Source organism: Pan paniscus, chromosome 1 (assembly GCF_029289425.2).
Source record: "Pan paniscus chromosome 1, NHGRI_mPanPan1-v2.0_pri, whole genome shotgun sequence".
In the NCBI taxonomy this organism is placed as follows: domain Eukaryota; kingdom Metazoa; phylum Chordata; class Mammalia; order Primates; family Hominidae; genus Pan; species Pan paniscus.
In genome coordinates this window covers 74692086-74708431 of record NC_073249.2, presented here as the reverse complement: position 1 = coordinate 74708431, position 16346 = coordinate 74692086, and the positions used below count along the sequence as shown (strand labels likewise).

Below are 16346 nucleotides of genomic sequence, written 5' to 3'. Positions count from 1 at the left end.
AGGAAAGCGGGGTTAGTTTTGGGATCGGAGCTCTCGCGATATTTCACGGAACTTGGGCAAATGACAAATCTGAAGGCGCCGCGTTGATGCTGATGGCGCAGCCTGACCCGCCCCGTGTGTTGCAGCCCGTGTAATACCCTTCTCTCCCTACCCACAGTTGGGGTCATCTTCTATAAGCGGGTCATGAAATAGGTGAGCTAGCTCTGTGCACTGTGGTCTTTTCTTCCTTTCTGGAAAACTAGTTCTGAAAGCATCTTTTTTGTTGCTGTTGTAGGTTATGATTTAATTCTACCTTATTGGTGTGAGCAGGAACAGGGGCAAGAGTCCGCCTCTACAATCCCACAGGAAGAACAGTCAGGAGAATTATATACATCTGCAGTGGGCACAGGACTTCCGTTGTACACAGCCTGTTAAACTACCTATGTCTCTCCTCTCCTTCTTTCCTTCCGCCTTTACCTACTAGTCTGCCGCCACCAATTTCTCTTCCACTGCATTCTCCATTCCGCTCAACATGCACCTCCTATATACTCCACTTGGTTTAGGGTAGAAACCTAGGAATTATTGCCACCTCCTCCTCCTCTGCCATCTCTCTTATAGATCCTGCAAATCTCTCCCTTTTCTCCACTGTAATGGTGGTGTGATGATGATGTTGACGATGGCAATGATATAGTTCATTTGTATGTCTGGGTATATATATATATATATATATATATATATATATATATATATATATATATATATATAATGTGTACTGGGATTTTAGGTTAAAAGGACGTAAACATTTCGTTTGTCCTTGGTAGAGGCATTGCCATTTAAAAACTGCTGTTTTCAGTTTGTAGTACAGGAAACTAACCCTCAGGTCATCTTTAGAGCCGCTGTCCTTCCTCTGGGATGAACCCTTAGAGGGGCCACTTTCCTTTGTGTGGTTGTAAGGCAAGTACCACGCACCTACCGTTCTGATAGAAGAGTATGGAGGAGCATATATTAGCTTGGCAAGTACCCGTATCTTCGATGTGTTGGTGGATGAAGTGGAGCGATACCCATGTGCTAATTACATCTGCATTGCTACACAGGAGCCTTCTGGGAGGAAGGAGCGCCAAATGCAGACTCTTTTCTTTAGAGGTTCAAATGTATTGGACCATATCTAATGGATGGGGAGGGTCTGATAGGCCAGCTGGCGGGTAAGCATAACATGAGCCCCTGTTGTGATAAAATCAGAAAACTAGACTGGCCTCAGGCAGGCATCTGTTCCTAACTCAAGCCCGTGTAATACCCTTCTCTCCCTCCCCACAGTTGGGTCATCTTCTATAAGCAGGTCATGAAATAGGTGAGCTAGCTCTGTGCACTCTTTTCTTCCTTTCTGGAAAACTAGTTCTGAAAGCATCTTTTTTGTTGCTGTTGTAGGTTATGATTTAATTCTACCTTATTGGTGTGACCAGGAACAGGGCAAGAGTCCACCTCTACAATCCCATAGGAAGAACAGTCAGGAGAATTATATACATCTACAGCGGGCACAGGACTTAGGCCAGATCTTCCTGGAAAGTGGTCAGAAAGACTTAGACTTAAGCCACGGGAGTTAGGCCAAGCTGATCGTTTGCCCTTTCAAAGATGGCAAAATACTGTTGGATGAAGAGGTAGCCCAGGATCCAGAACTCTTCTGGGTGGTGGAGATGTTCATACCCTGGAAGCTGCTAGTGCAGCCCTGCTGGCTTTTTACTGATTTTAGGAAGGATATTTAAAAAAGGCTGGGCATGGTGGCTCACACCTGTAATTCCAGCACTTTGGGAGGCTGAGGCAGGTGGATCACTTGAGGTCAGGAGTTCAAGACCAGCCTGACCAATATGGGTGAAACCCAGTCTCTACTGAAAATACAAAAATCAGCCGGGTGCGGTGGCAGGTGCCTGTAATCCCACGTACTCGGGAGGCTGAGGCAGGAGAATTTCTAGAACCCAGGAGGCAGAGGTTGTAGTGAGCCGAGATTGCATCCCTGCACTCCAGCCTTGGCAACACAGCAAGACAAAAAAAAAAAAGATACTGAAAAGGATACAGAAGAACAGTCGGTTGGAAGAGATGTGTGGGACAAGGCACGGCGGATGGGGCTTGGAGCTTCCATGCCCTTTCCTGGTGGGGCCATCTTCCAGAAACCTCCACATATTCAGCTATCTGGCAACTTGTGAAAGCATCTTTAAACAGCATTAGTAACTTTTTTCTAAAAATTGTGATACAATATACATAACATAAAATTTCCCATCCTCACCATTTTAAGTGTACAGTTCAGGGGCATTAAGTACCTTTACACTGCTGTGCAACTGTCATCATTGCCCATCTCCAGAACTTTGTGTCTTCCAAAACTAAAATACTGTACCATTAAACAATAAGTCCCCATTCCCCCTTCCTTTCAGCTCCTGGCAACCACCATTCTACTTTTTGTCCCTATGAATTCAACTACTCTACGTAGCTCATCTAAGTGGAATCATGCAGTGTTTTGTCTTTGTGACTGGCTTCTTTCACTTATAACATCCTCAGGGTTTATCCATGCTGCACCATGTCTCAGCACTTCATTCTTTTTTATGGCTCAGTAATATTCCATTGTTTGGCTACACTACATTTTGTTTCTCTATTTATCTGTCATTAACACTTGCTTTGCTTACACCTTTTAGCTGTTGTGAATAATGCTATGAACATGTGTGTACAAATATCTTAAACAGCATTAGGATCTTGTTAGGCCGTTTTTTGCTTTAAGAAGAGAGTAAAGCAGGAGTGAGTGAGGCAGGAAACTCTGAAGTACTGAGACAAGACTCCAGGGTCTTCTTTAATTAGTTGTATTGGTTTTTTAAAACAGCCTAAGATTTCCCCCCAGACCCCCAGTGTGCACTCCCCCCTTAGTGTGTGGGCCACTTGGCAGGGCCTAAAGAAGTCTCGGTTTACCTTGAATTTTCCCAAGGAGTCTCTAATTCTCTGGCTACTTAACAGAATGTGGGAAAGGCTGTTGTCTTTACTGTCCTGGAATATTAGAATCAGGAGAACCATCATAATTCATTTAATCATTCAGAAAATATTTACTAAATGCCTGTTATGTATGAATGTGTAAGTATGTGTCAGATCGGAGACTGAAAAAAAATCCGAGCCCTTCTGATACTTGTAATTCCACTGGGGATTATAGATTTAGACAGAAGTGGAGCTATCTACCAAGGATGGTTATATTACCTTTGCTTTTTCCTTATATTCTTTCCTTTGAAGGCTTAAAAATACTTTTTGGGTGGATAAAATAAAATTTAAGAGTTAATTATTTTTAAATTTGATTGTGAGAGATGGTTATGTTGCTATATTTATTCTGGGCCTGATTAAATTATAAGAATCATTGTATAGATAATGAAATTGAGGCATAGAGAGGCCAAACCAGCTGAGCTAAGAACGTTAAGACAGATGCTTTTTTTTTTTTTTTTTTTTTTTTTTTTTTGAGATGGAGTCTGGCTCTGTTGCCCAGGCTGGAATGCAGTGGTGCAATCTCGGCTCACTGCAAGCTCCGCCTCCCAGGTTCACGCCATTCTCCTGCCTCAGCCTCCTGAGTAACTGGGACTACAGGCGCCCGCCACCATGCCCAGCTAATTTTTTTATAGTTTTTAGTAGAGATGGGGTTTCACCATTTTAGCCAGGATGGTCTTGATCTCCTGACCTCGTGATCCACCTGCCTTGGTCTATAGTAAGGCAGATGCTCTTAATCCTCTCTCCATGTTGTCCTCTGGAGGAGCGATGGCTCAGGATAAAGGCCTGACTGTTGTCACAGAATTCTTACTTATAAAATGTATCAATTGATTAATGTATGGATTTCATGCCATTTTAGTCAATACTTCAATATATATAATACTCCTATATATTATATAAATATTTATAATAAATGTATATATTTAGGTTATATATAGGTTAAATATAAATATATATTATGTATTTATAAATATATAAATATATATAAATACATAATATATACTGTAATATAGAAATATGTGTTTATATAATATATTAATATATATTAATAAACATTTTATAAATATATAGTATATAATATATGTTACTCTAAATAAATATATTATATATTAAATATATTTATTACATATAATCTATTAATATATCTATATAAATATATGTATATATTATATTCATAAATATATATTAAATGTATATCCTTATCTATATTTAATAAGGATATATATTTACCCAGTTGTGCCACTTTGAGGAATTTTTCCAAGGAAATACTGAAATAGATAAATATATATCTATTTTAATCTATATATATTCTTATATATTTATTATATATTCATATTTATATATATTATATATTCACATTCAATATCCATATATTTATTATATATTCATATTCAGTATTTATATATTTATTATATATTCATATTCAATATTTATGTATTTATTATATATTCATATTAAATATTTATATATTATATATTCATATTAAATATTTATATATTATATATTCATATTAAATATTTATATATTATATATTCATATTAAATATTTATATATTATATATTCATATTAAATATTTATATATTATATTCATATTAAATATTTATATATTATATACATATTAGATATTTATATATTTATTATATATTCATATTAGAAATTTATATATTTATTATATATTCATATTAGAAATTTATATATTTATTATATATTCATATTAGATATTTATATATTTATTATATATTCATATTAGATATTTATATATTATATTCACATTATTTATATATTTAATATATCTTTATATTGAATATTTATATATTTAATATATATTGAATATATTCAATATATATTGAATATTTATATCTAAAATATATATAGAATATTTATATTTAATATATATTTATATTGAATATTTATATATTTAATATATATTTATATTGAATATTTATATATTTATTAAATATATATAAGATGAGTGGATGGAAGGAGGTAGAAACTCCCTCATAGAAAACCATGAATTTTATTTTATTTTTTGAGACAGGGTCTGGCTCTGTCACCGAGGCTGAATTTAATGGCTGGTTCACAGCTCACTGCACCCTCAACCTCCCAGGTGCAAGCAATCCTCCCATCTCAGCCTCCAGAGTAGCTGGGACTACAGGTCGGTGCCACCACGCCCAGCTAATTTTTTGTATTTTTTTTGTAGAGATGGGGTCTCATCTTGCCATATTGCTCAGGCTGGTCTTAAACTCCTTGAGCTCAAGAGATCCTCCTGCCTCGGCCTCCCAAATTGCTGGGATTACAGGTGTGACCCACCACACCCCATGACATTTTTGCAAACAAAAAAGTACTGAATAGTCTTACCCTACCAGATATTAATATATCATACATTATAGAGCCGTAGTTATTGAGCTCATGTGGTACTGGCGCCAAAATCAACAGACAGTTACGTGAAATAGAATAGATAGGCCTGATGGAAACTCCAGTGCAATTAGAATTTGGTTATGTATTAAAGGAAGCATAAAAATTGTTAAACAACTAGTACTAGAACAACTGGGTAAAGATTTGGGAAAAATTATATCTTCATCTCTTACCACATATCAAATTTTAGATAAAAAGGTAAATACTAACAAAGGCTTAAAAAACAGAAGAAAATAAAAATGAATATATTTTTAATTTTTATTGTTTTATTTTATTTTTATTTTTTGAGATGGGGTCTCACTCTGTCACCCATGGTGGAGTACAGTGGTGCGATCTCAGCTCACCTCAGTCTGCTTCATGGGCTCCAGGTGATTCTACCTCAGCCTCCTAAGTAGCTAGGACTACAGGTGTGGGCTAACACACCCGGGTAATTTTTGTATTTTTTGTAGTGATGGGGTTTCACCGTGTTGCCCAGGCTGGTCTTGAACTCCTGAGCTCAAGCATTTCACCTGCCTTGGCCGCCCAAAGTGCTGGGATTACAGATGTGAGTCACCATGCCTAGCTGAATATATTTTTTACACTTTTAAATCTTAGTAGACAATTTTCAGACTGTCTAATAACATTAGATGTGTTCAACCTCACTAGTTTCCAAGGAAATGCAAATTAAAATAATGAGATCTATTTAAGCTAGCAGATTAGCAAAGGTTAAAAAAAATTCGTCATTGTCAGAGGTGTGAGGAAATAGGTAATTTCATAGTCGAGTGATAAGAATATAAATTGGCATAACTTGTCTGCAAAGCAATTTGGCAAGTCTTTTCAAAGTTTGTAACTATTGACCCAATTATGCCACTTTGAGGAATTTATTCCAAGGAAATACTGAGAAACTCTAAATTTTATATAAAAGGACATTTATCATTGGCTTATCTATAACAACAAATAAATAACTTAACAGTAAGTGGAGGGTTAAATGAATTAAGAAATCAAGTTATAATCCTAAATTTAAAAATCTGATGGGTTTCTAATTTAAAATATATATATATATATTTACAGATACAGGTGTAGGTATAGAATAGACAGATTAAAAAAGGCTACTCTTAAATATTAAGAGTAGAGAGAGATGAGTGAGCAGATTACTGGTTATTCTTATGGTCTTTAAAATTTTCCAATTTCTCTATAATTTATATTATTAGATTCACATATGTGTTGAAGTTGATTTAAAAATATTAACCTGTTCTTGTCTTTTTATATTTATATTATTTCACCCAAAGTATTTGAAAAATCTGTTTTTCAAGGTGCATATAGGAAGGGGTCATTCCTGGTCCCCATCAATATCCTTGGCTTATTCTTGGGGACAGGCACAGGCCGAACCCTGACCAAAGCAGCAAGAAATTAAGAATTCAGGGATGCTTGCTTCGTTCATATTTAGTACCAAGCCATTCACTCTTCCCTTCGTCTTCATTTCTCTGGCTTCTGTGTATGCCATCAAGTAAACTGTCCTTTTGGTGTCTAATCTTTACCTAATACAGGAATGATCATTTCCTTAACTTCTCTGTTTTCTGAGAGGACTAATTAATTATTCCTTTTCATTATTTTATAACTGGCAAGTTACAAAACTAACTTGACTGCAGCTTCTGGTGCCACACAGTAAGAATGTTTACTTGGTGTGTGCTTGTTCTTAGCTGGCCTCAGCTGAGTCACCAGCATCCTTGGGCCTGAACACCCGCCCCAATGCACTCCCCTGGTGCTTCATCATGGGCCTTCCACGTGAGAGCTGGATATGGCTCAAAAGAACCAGACTTCTTGGGCTATGAGAGGGAACTACAAAGAGGAAGAAAGCGATAATAAAGGAAAAGAACCTGTGGAAGGAGAGCAAAAGGCACGGGGACACATGCACCACGCACACACACACACACACACACACACACACTCACACACACGCATTTCAACCGTGGCTCTGAAATGGTGTGATGGATAGTGGGTGAAACCTCTGTTCTCATTACACATCTGCCTTCATTAAAGGCCACCAGCGGAATAGCAATCCTATTGGTTTACCGGTTTGGCCTTAGAGTGTGGATGGCCTTAGCACTTCCGGAAGCAGCCACAGGTCCCATGCCTGTGAGCCTTCCATGGAGCTATGTGCTGTGCACCACGCTGAACACGAGATGGCAGTATTACTACATCTGCGTTCCAACACACAGCCATCCTCGGTTCCCACACACAGGGCCTGATGCAAACTGAACACACACACACACACACACACAGAGCTGTCCTCCAAATAAAATAATGACACACACACACAGCTGTCCCCCAAATAAAATAATGACACTTTGCCTATCGTCAAGTGGGACCTGTGTTTGAGACTGAGTTTGCCGCCTCCGTGGGGGTCAAAGGCAGGACAGGCTATGTGATTTGTAGGGCCCAGTGCAAAAGGAAAATGTAGGGCCTCTTGTTCAAAAAGCAGGGAAAAAAGTGCTGCTAAAGGTAGTAACATATGAAGACTTTTCCTTTCTTTCCTGGACTCTTGACTTGTTATGGGATTTTTAAATTTTCTATTAATGTTCTAAGTAAAGAAAAACAAAATCATTAAATATACTTTTAAATCATTAGCATCAATTTTACCACTCATCGTCATATTGGGGAATGCCAGTTCACCGTGCAAATGTAAGAGCATTTAACTCATAGGCAGAATCAGTGAAATTATACAATTTGTATTTTGTTGCTTGTATATGCCTTTGTGTTTTGTTCTTACCAGAACAGTGAAAATATTGCATAAAACTAACTCAGTTGCTTTTATTTTACTTCTTGATCCACGTGCATTCTACCAGCACCTTCTGACTTTGGCTTACTCATGAGTAAGAGAGGACTGAAAGGAAAAGGAACTATTGTCCTTTTAGAATGTCAACACCTTCATGTATAGGAAGCAAGTTCTAGTGGCCTCTTGGGTTTGCCAGTGCCCCAGCTGACTCAGTCATAGACATAGTACTCTTACCTTGGACTCGCTTTGAGTCCCATTAATCTCCCATACATCATGGGGCCACCAGAATTCCATGTGGATGGGGCATCATACAAAGGGAGCAGCAAGGAACGATGGGCACATGTGTCCCCTCTGCTCATGCAGATGTTCCATTGTCCCACTGGACCTCACTTACAAGACACAAATTCAAAAACATAATGATTCAGAATTTCAAGATAGTGACAGTAGAGCATTAAACCAAGCACAGGGCTCTCCTGAAGGCACGGGGATACATGCACAGACACACACAAACACACAAGAACGGCAGGGGCTGTGTGACACATGAGTGACATACCTGCAAAGCCAGCCCAGGTCACAGGCTCTCATGATCTCAGCCACTTGCATTTTCCCAGTCCACACTTATATCTCCAATGAGCCTTTTCGCCCAGGTGCCAGAGCTCCTTCAACTCCACGTGTACCAATCTGAGCTAGTAAGCATCCATTCCTTCAGCAAACATTTATTGAACGTTCCTGTTACATGTCAGATACTGTTCTAGGAGCTGGGGATACAGCAGGATACACAGTCCCTGCCCTCATGGAGCTTACACTGTAGTGGAGAAAGGGGAAGAGCCATTCACAAATCAATAATTATGTGTCAAATGGAGACATGCTATGAAGAGAAAAGCAGAGTAAAAAGAGCATTATGGTAGGAGATACTGTTACCTAATGTGGTCAGAGAAGGGCTCTCTGATGAGCCAGCATTTGAACAGAGACCTTAAGGGTGTGAGGGAGTGAGCTAGGAGGCTCTGGGGGAAGGACATCCAGGCAAAAGGAATGGCAGCTGTGGAGGCTGTGAGTGGGGTGTGTGCATGGTGTGTCTGAGGGGGAACAGGGAGGCAGCAGCTGGAGCCAAGTGAGTGAGAGGAAGAAGGTAGGTGAGGTGAGAACACTGGGGGCACAGGGGGAGCCCATGTAAGGCCTTGCGTTCCCACATAAACTTCAGTAAAAACTGTCTCCTCCAGATTGCCTCTTTTGTTCTAAAGGCCTTATGTCTTGACGAATGGCCTCACTGGGAATAGGAGTCACCTTTGGCTCCTTTTCTCTCATGTCTTTAGCCCAACCTCTTGCTCCAGCTACTGCCTGGCTGACCACTTCCAAGCAGGCTGCTACCAGCTTAGTCCAGCTGCAGTGACACTCACCTTGGGTTCACATCAGGAACCTCTCATGCCTTGCCCTGGGGCTTCTTTGGTGTTGGTATGGACACCTGAGGAGCCAGGAGCCTGCTCAGCTGTCATGTATGCATAGCTTCAAGTGCAGGGGGAGTGATGCCCATGGGGACACCCTAAACCAATGGAGATGGAAGCCAAGGGATAACACATTTCATAAGGCTCCTTGGAAGGCCTTAGCGAGACATCAAGCTCCAGTCAGCCGCAGCAGTTGCTAACTTAGTAGTCACTTAGTGGCGTCCTTGTTTCTCTTTTTCATTCGTTCTTGTTCCACTGCCCTGATCCCTCACTCTTGCTCCCAAATAAACAAATGGCACACACACCTCTGTCCTGGATTCTTCTTATTTTATTTTATTTATTTATTTATTTTCTGAGATGGAGTCTCGCTGTGTCATCCAGGCTGGAGTGCAGTGGCACGATCTTGGCTCACTGCAAGCTCCGCCTCCTGGGTTCATACCATTCTCCTGCCTCAGCCTCCCGAGTAGCTGGGACTGCAGGCGCCCGCCACCACGCCCGGCTAATTTTTCGTATTTATAGTAGAGATAGGGTTTCACCGTGTTAGCCAGGATGGTCTTGATCTCCTGACCTCGTGATCTGCCCGCCTTGGCCTCCCAAAGTGCTGGGATTACAGGCGTGAGCCACCATGCGATTCTTCTTTTGTGGGTGGTGGGAAGAATTCAGGCTCAGATTAAAAATATCCCTTCCCACCGATCATCCAAATCTTGTTGATTCTACTTCAAATTGTTTATTTAATTTTTCCCATTCCTGCTCCTACTCCCCTAGTTCAGACCCTCTTCATCTTTTCTCTGTACTAGGACCAACTGGACTCCTATTTGCTCTTTTGCCTCTCCCTTTTTTTTTTTTTTAAACTTAACCCATCATCTCTCCCACAAAAGCATTCATCCTTTTCTGCTGCCAAAGTGAAGTTTCTAGGACTACAACTACTCATTTCTGGTAGCTCCTTATCACCTACAAAATAAAGTTTAAACCCCTTAACATGATGTTATGATCGCTGTCAATGCCTGCAGCACCGTGATTTTCCATGTCTCCCCATAAACACCTCTGACCACCTTGGATTGTTCATCTGTTGTTTCCCCTTCAGTGGTTCTTCCTCTCGAAGCCTTTCTTTCTGCCAGCCTTTCCATTCAGTCCCCTTTAGTTCATCAAATGCTTAATTGAACACAGGCACATACCGGTTCCTGTCACCCAAGGAGGTGAGGAGCAGGTGACAAGATAGGGGAGGTAGTGTTGCAGAATATGTCACATGTCAACACAGTCCCATGTAAATGTTTTAGTTAGCTTGCCTGAGTTTAGGGACCTGAATGCGCTTTTTCGTCAGGCTGGAATCACTGCAGGGGTTTTGGTAAGGAGAAAGGACATTTTTCTTTTGCAGAACTTGAGATCACGTGGAAAAATATGGCTCTGATGGGGGGGTAAATTTATGGAAAGTCATCTTTACATTAATCATCAAAGCTGATGTCTAAATAAAGACAATGCGATTGACATTTTGCACATTTTAAATTAGTAGTAGTGGATATAGCACTCAATTTTCACTTACTATTCCTGACTTCAAAAAAAGAAGTGTTAAATTTTCTTTCCTGCAGTCTCGAGATGCTTGCTTATTTGTTTTGATTTGTTGCAGATAATATGCATGCAGAGAGGTTTTCCTTTTCTGAGTCTCATTTTCCATCCACATATTCAATGTCTTCTTGCCTTGCAGACTTAGGATTGTTGATTTTCCACCCCTCTAGTTCTGCCTGCCGGGCCACTGGCTACAGTGTGCAGGTTGGGATCATAGGACTGTGACTGGCCCAGGGGGCACATGGGCCTGACTCTCAGCCCATGAGGTTTGCCAGGTTGGGCTCCCTGGCTTGTGGCTGCATTACATTTTTATAATTCTGTCATGATTCAGAGATGTTAAGTAAGTTGGTGCTTGAGATAGAAAGGTTTAGGATAATCTTATTTAACCAATGAGGCCCAGCTCAGTGGGTAATTGTCAGCCCTTCTACCCAGCTCCCGGGGTTTATCGCCTCAGGCATGGCCCTGGTATCTGTGTGCAGAAGCACACCTGTCAACTCCTCTTTCCCATCTTAGCAACCTCCTTCCTCTCAGGCCAATTCCCAGTGCTAAGAACCTGGTTACCCTTCCTCCTTGTGTTTCCAGCAGCTACAATAACAAATTGTCACGAAACATTATCCTCTCACATTTCTGGAGGTCAGAAGTCCAAAGCCAGGCTGGCAGCAGGGCTGCGCTCCCTCCAAAGGCTCTAGGGGAGAACGCTGTCTTGCCTCTTCCTCCTCCAGCCTCTGGTGACTGCTGATGTTCCTTTGCTTGTGGCAGCAGCATCCAATCTGTGCTTCTGTCCTCACCCAGCCTGCTTTCCTGTGTGTGACTCTGTGTTCTTTTCTGTCTCTGAATAGAACCTTCTCATTTATGGCCCATCCTAATCCAGCATGATCGTATTTCAATCTTTACCCTCATCATGTTTTAATGACCTGACTTTCAAATAAGGTCACATTCTAAGGCTGTGAGTGACATGATTTGGAGTGGACGTCATTCACTCCACCATACTCATCTACTTTATCTTTGTCAAGACTTCAATGCAAACACGTCTACTTCTTACACCCCCTGTTTTACCTCCTTTTCCTATTTTCAACTCCCCATTCCTTTTTTCCTCATTTACCCCTTTAAGAATGATTTATAATTTGTGTGCACAAGATTTGACTATTCTGCATTTCTGAAGAGATGTACAAAGGTAAGCACATATTTATTAGAATTTCATATAGAATCAGAGGGAAGTCAAAGTCAGGAAAGGAGGGACTGATCTATTCATATACAATTCTTTTGGTATTGTATTTGTATTAATTTCTTCAACCCATTTGAAAGTTACCTAAGGAAATGTGTGGTTTTCAACTTAATATGCAAGTTCCTAGCAGAGTGTCTGGTATGTAGTAGGTGCTCATAAATTAGAATGAGATGAGTCAGCTTCTTACCTTTGGCCGTGTCCTAACCAAACATTGCCAAACTGAATGGGAAAGGACTGGACAGGCACAAAATTCTCTCTTCATTGCTCATGGACTTGCCCCTCAAGTCCAGCCTCTATGGATACAACCTGCTAGTCTAGTATTGTAGAAGAAAATGCACTTTGATCTCACTTTTCTCCGGCATAGCAAAGACCACACTTAGAGTGATGATGGGGATAACTTTTTCTGTCTTTCGGAGGAGAGGAGCAAAAGTAACCTCAAGAGGACAATAGGGGGCATGAAGGGCTTTCATGAGCCTCTCTAAAACACAGTTGTGGCTGGGCGCGATGGCTCATGCCTGTAATCCCAGCACTATGGGAGGCCGAGGCAGGTGGATCACTTGAGGTCAGGAGTACAAGACCAGCCTGGCCAACATGGTGAAACTCTGTCTCTACTAAAAATACAAAAAAAATTTTAGCCGGGTGTTGTGGCACACACCTGTAGTCCCGGCTACTGGAGAGGCTGAGGCAGGAGAATCGCTTGAACCCACGAGGCAGAGGTTGCAGTGAGCCGAGATTGCGCCACTGCACTCCAGCCTGGGCGACAGAGTGAGACTCTGTCTCAAAAAAATAAATAAATAAAAGTCAATAAAACACAGTTGTAAAGCATATGTCTTGTCCCTCTAGTAAGAAAGCCAAGTCCAGAGGCCAGAGGTGAAGCCCGACCTCTGTGTTTCTAACATCAAGGATGCTGCCCTGCCCAGGACCAACACCCAGCAAACTTTGGATGATGTCAATAAGGTGATGTTCACCAACATCTTCAACAGCGGGCTGAAAGCCAAGCAGACATGGTCACTCTGCAGTCCTCTGGAAGGCCCAAGAGAGCCCTTGCCTGCTACCTGAATAGATGAGGACCTCCGGAGCTACCTGGCCTTTGTGGATTCCAGACCTCCTGCATCAGCCGAGCTCCAGGAGAGCCCCAGCAGCGCTCTCTTTTCCTGCTGCCTCGGTGCTCAAGATGATGGTCTTTTTGAGTGTCCAGCTGATTCTGTTGCTCACTTACCATTGTGTGGGTGCCTCTGTCATCCCTTGCCCAAGGAAAGCCTACACTTTGAGGTTTTGAATCTCTCTCAGTGACCTTCAGGGCACTCCCTCCCAGCTGCCTGTGGCCCAGGCTGAAACACAATGTTTCATGTGGTTTCAGGGATGAGGTCACACCCATTTTCTTTGCAATATCCTTAACAAATTTTCATTTGCGGGAAATAAAGAGTAGATAGGAAAGCAGCCTTTTCTTTCACATCATTTCTCCTTATTCTCTTTTCTTTTTCGTCTTCCTGGTTTTTCTAAATTCCAACGCCATCTAATGAAAAGGGAAAATGTTACTAATAGCAATTTAGCTTAAATGCATTGCTTTTAGTAGCCATGGGGACAAAAATATCAAAGAGCCATAAGTTAATAGGATTCAAGAGTAGAAAACTTCTGCAAAGCTACAGGGCACATCCTGATGATACCAGCACAAAGCTGATGTCCCTTTTCTGCAGAAGATACACAGTACAGGTGAGCCTGCAGGTCACCCGGCAGCCCTAGAGCAGTAGAAGTATGTATCATGTTATTATGTCTGTAGTCCATGCTGGGGCCTGGGAAGGAGCCAGAGACAGCATGTTCCCTTTACATTCCATGTTTGCCAAAAAGACCCTCTCCACAGCTTTCTCCCAGGGCCTGATCTAGAAAACCCAGAGATCCTTAAGTTCCACCCATCCCTTGCCTTCAGGCTAACTGCTGCTAGAGTAAGAAAAATGTCCCTGAATGTGCCTCGTCTCCTGCTGGGAGTATCACTTGTCAGTCAAATCAGGTGAATTAGCATTTTGTCCCGATTTACTTTAGAAAAGAAAATGAAAACTATCTCTAGATGCATTTTTGTATCCTTTGCTTTGTGTTGTCAATAAAGAGCTAAAATAATTTTTCTGTGTTATTCACTAATTGTTTCCTGTTTTGTCTCTGAGGGTGGAATTCATGCCATAATATTTTCTGGGGTTTCTCACAGCACACAGCACAAGCCTGAGGCACATCGTAGGCATTCAGCATTCAGTAAACCCCTTTTTGATCAAATGGTTTACAGGATTGAGTTCTACTTGCTGGACCTCTGCTTTCGGTATTCCATTTGGGTTTTTTTTTTCCTCTCCCTTGGATATAATTCATAGTGAATTGATACCCTTGGTATCTCTGTTCTATATGAGGAGAAGAAGAGAGAAAAAAAATATGATGGTAACTACCTAAATCACTCAATTTCCATACGACACAAGCTGCGGGGTCATGTTTTAATGTTCATTAGAATCCTGTACAGCACTGAGAAATCTAGTGTTAATTTCTTAAATGATACATGAAGAAGAAACTATCATGAATGCATTTACTCCTCTCATAGGACTACAGATCAATACTTTGTTAATATTGACTTCCTTCTGTATTAGTCCATTCTCACGCTGCTATAAAGGACTGCCCGAGACTGGGTAATTATAAAGGAAAGAGCTTTAATTGACTCGTAGTACTGCAGGGCTGGGGAGGCCTCAGGAAACTTAGAATCATGGTGGAAGGGGAAGCAAACACATCCTTCTTCACATGATGGCAAGAAGGAGAAGTGCCGAGCCAAAGGGGGAAAAGCCCCTAATAAAATCATCAGATCTCATGAGAACTCACGCTATCACGAAAACAGCATGAGGGTAACCACCCCCGTGATTCAATTACCTCCCACCGGGTCACTCTCATGACACATGAGGATTATGGGAACTACAGTTCAAAATGAGATTTGGGTGGGGATGCAGCCAAACCATATTACGTTCTATTACAGGGAGTGCTAATTTTTCTCTCCCTCTAGAAATGTAAACTCCATAAGGGCAGGGATGATGATGAAGAGTCTATGCTATTTTGTTCAATTCTGTATCCCCAGTTCATAGAACAATCCCTAGCACATGGTATGCACACACAATAAATATTTGTGGAAAGACTGAATAGGATTTATGTTATGTGTGGTATAATCTTACAGATTATGGTAATCAGCAAAGTAGAAATTAGACTCATCTCATATGTCTGAAATCTGTTCTTGGGGTTTGACATCAGGCTGTGACTCCCACTTGGGTTTGAGTTGGGATTCTGTACAAAACCTCAGCCCCATGCTTTAGGTAACCACAGGGTCTGCTTCTGGAAGAGAAGAAGTGTTTCAGTAATGAAGGGAAATGGTGACCCATAGGAAAAGCTGATGTAATGGAGATGAGGGAACAGACCCACACGTGGATACTTCCCTACTGAATACATTTGTGTATGTGGATGTCCATAGCTACCACAGAGGCGGTTCACAGTGTCCTCTTTCTCCCCTTTGCCTCACTTGGTTATTCTTTACCCCTCTATAGTAATAGTTTGAGTTTTGATTCATGTTGATTTTATTTATTGACAGAGTCTCACGGTGTCACCCAGGCTAAAGTGCAATGGCATGATCATGGCTCACTGCAGCCTCAACCTCCCTAGGCTCAGGTGATCCTCCCACCTCAGTCTCCCAAGTGGCTGGGACATGCCTGGCTAACTTTTGTATTTTTTTGTAGAGACAGGATTTCTCCATGTTGCCCAGGCTGGTCTCGAACACCTGGGCTCAAGTCATCTGCCCACCTCAGCCTCCCAAAGTGCTGGGATTGCAGGTATGAGCCACTGTGCCTGGCCCATGTTGATTTTAATACTTAGAAAGAATCAAAGAAGATTGACACTAGTCACTGTTAATGATGTTTTTTGGGTTACTACATCTTAGTCATCTTTGTTT

The 16346-nt window shown here is 41.1% G+C and overlaps 1 long non-coding RNA gene across 1 annotated transcript; it reads left to right on the top strand.

Moving 5' to 3' along the window:
* Window positions 1-5: 5 nt before the first annotated feature.
* On the top strand, window positions 6-14500 carry LOC117976374 (uncharacterized). Its single transcript, XR_004667050.3, has 2 exons — window positions 6-192; window positions 13229-14500. It is a non-coding gene; the product is annotated as an uncharacterized LOC117976374 (long non-coding RNA).
* Window positions 14501-16346: the final 1846 nt, after the last annotated feature.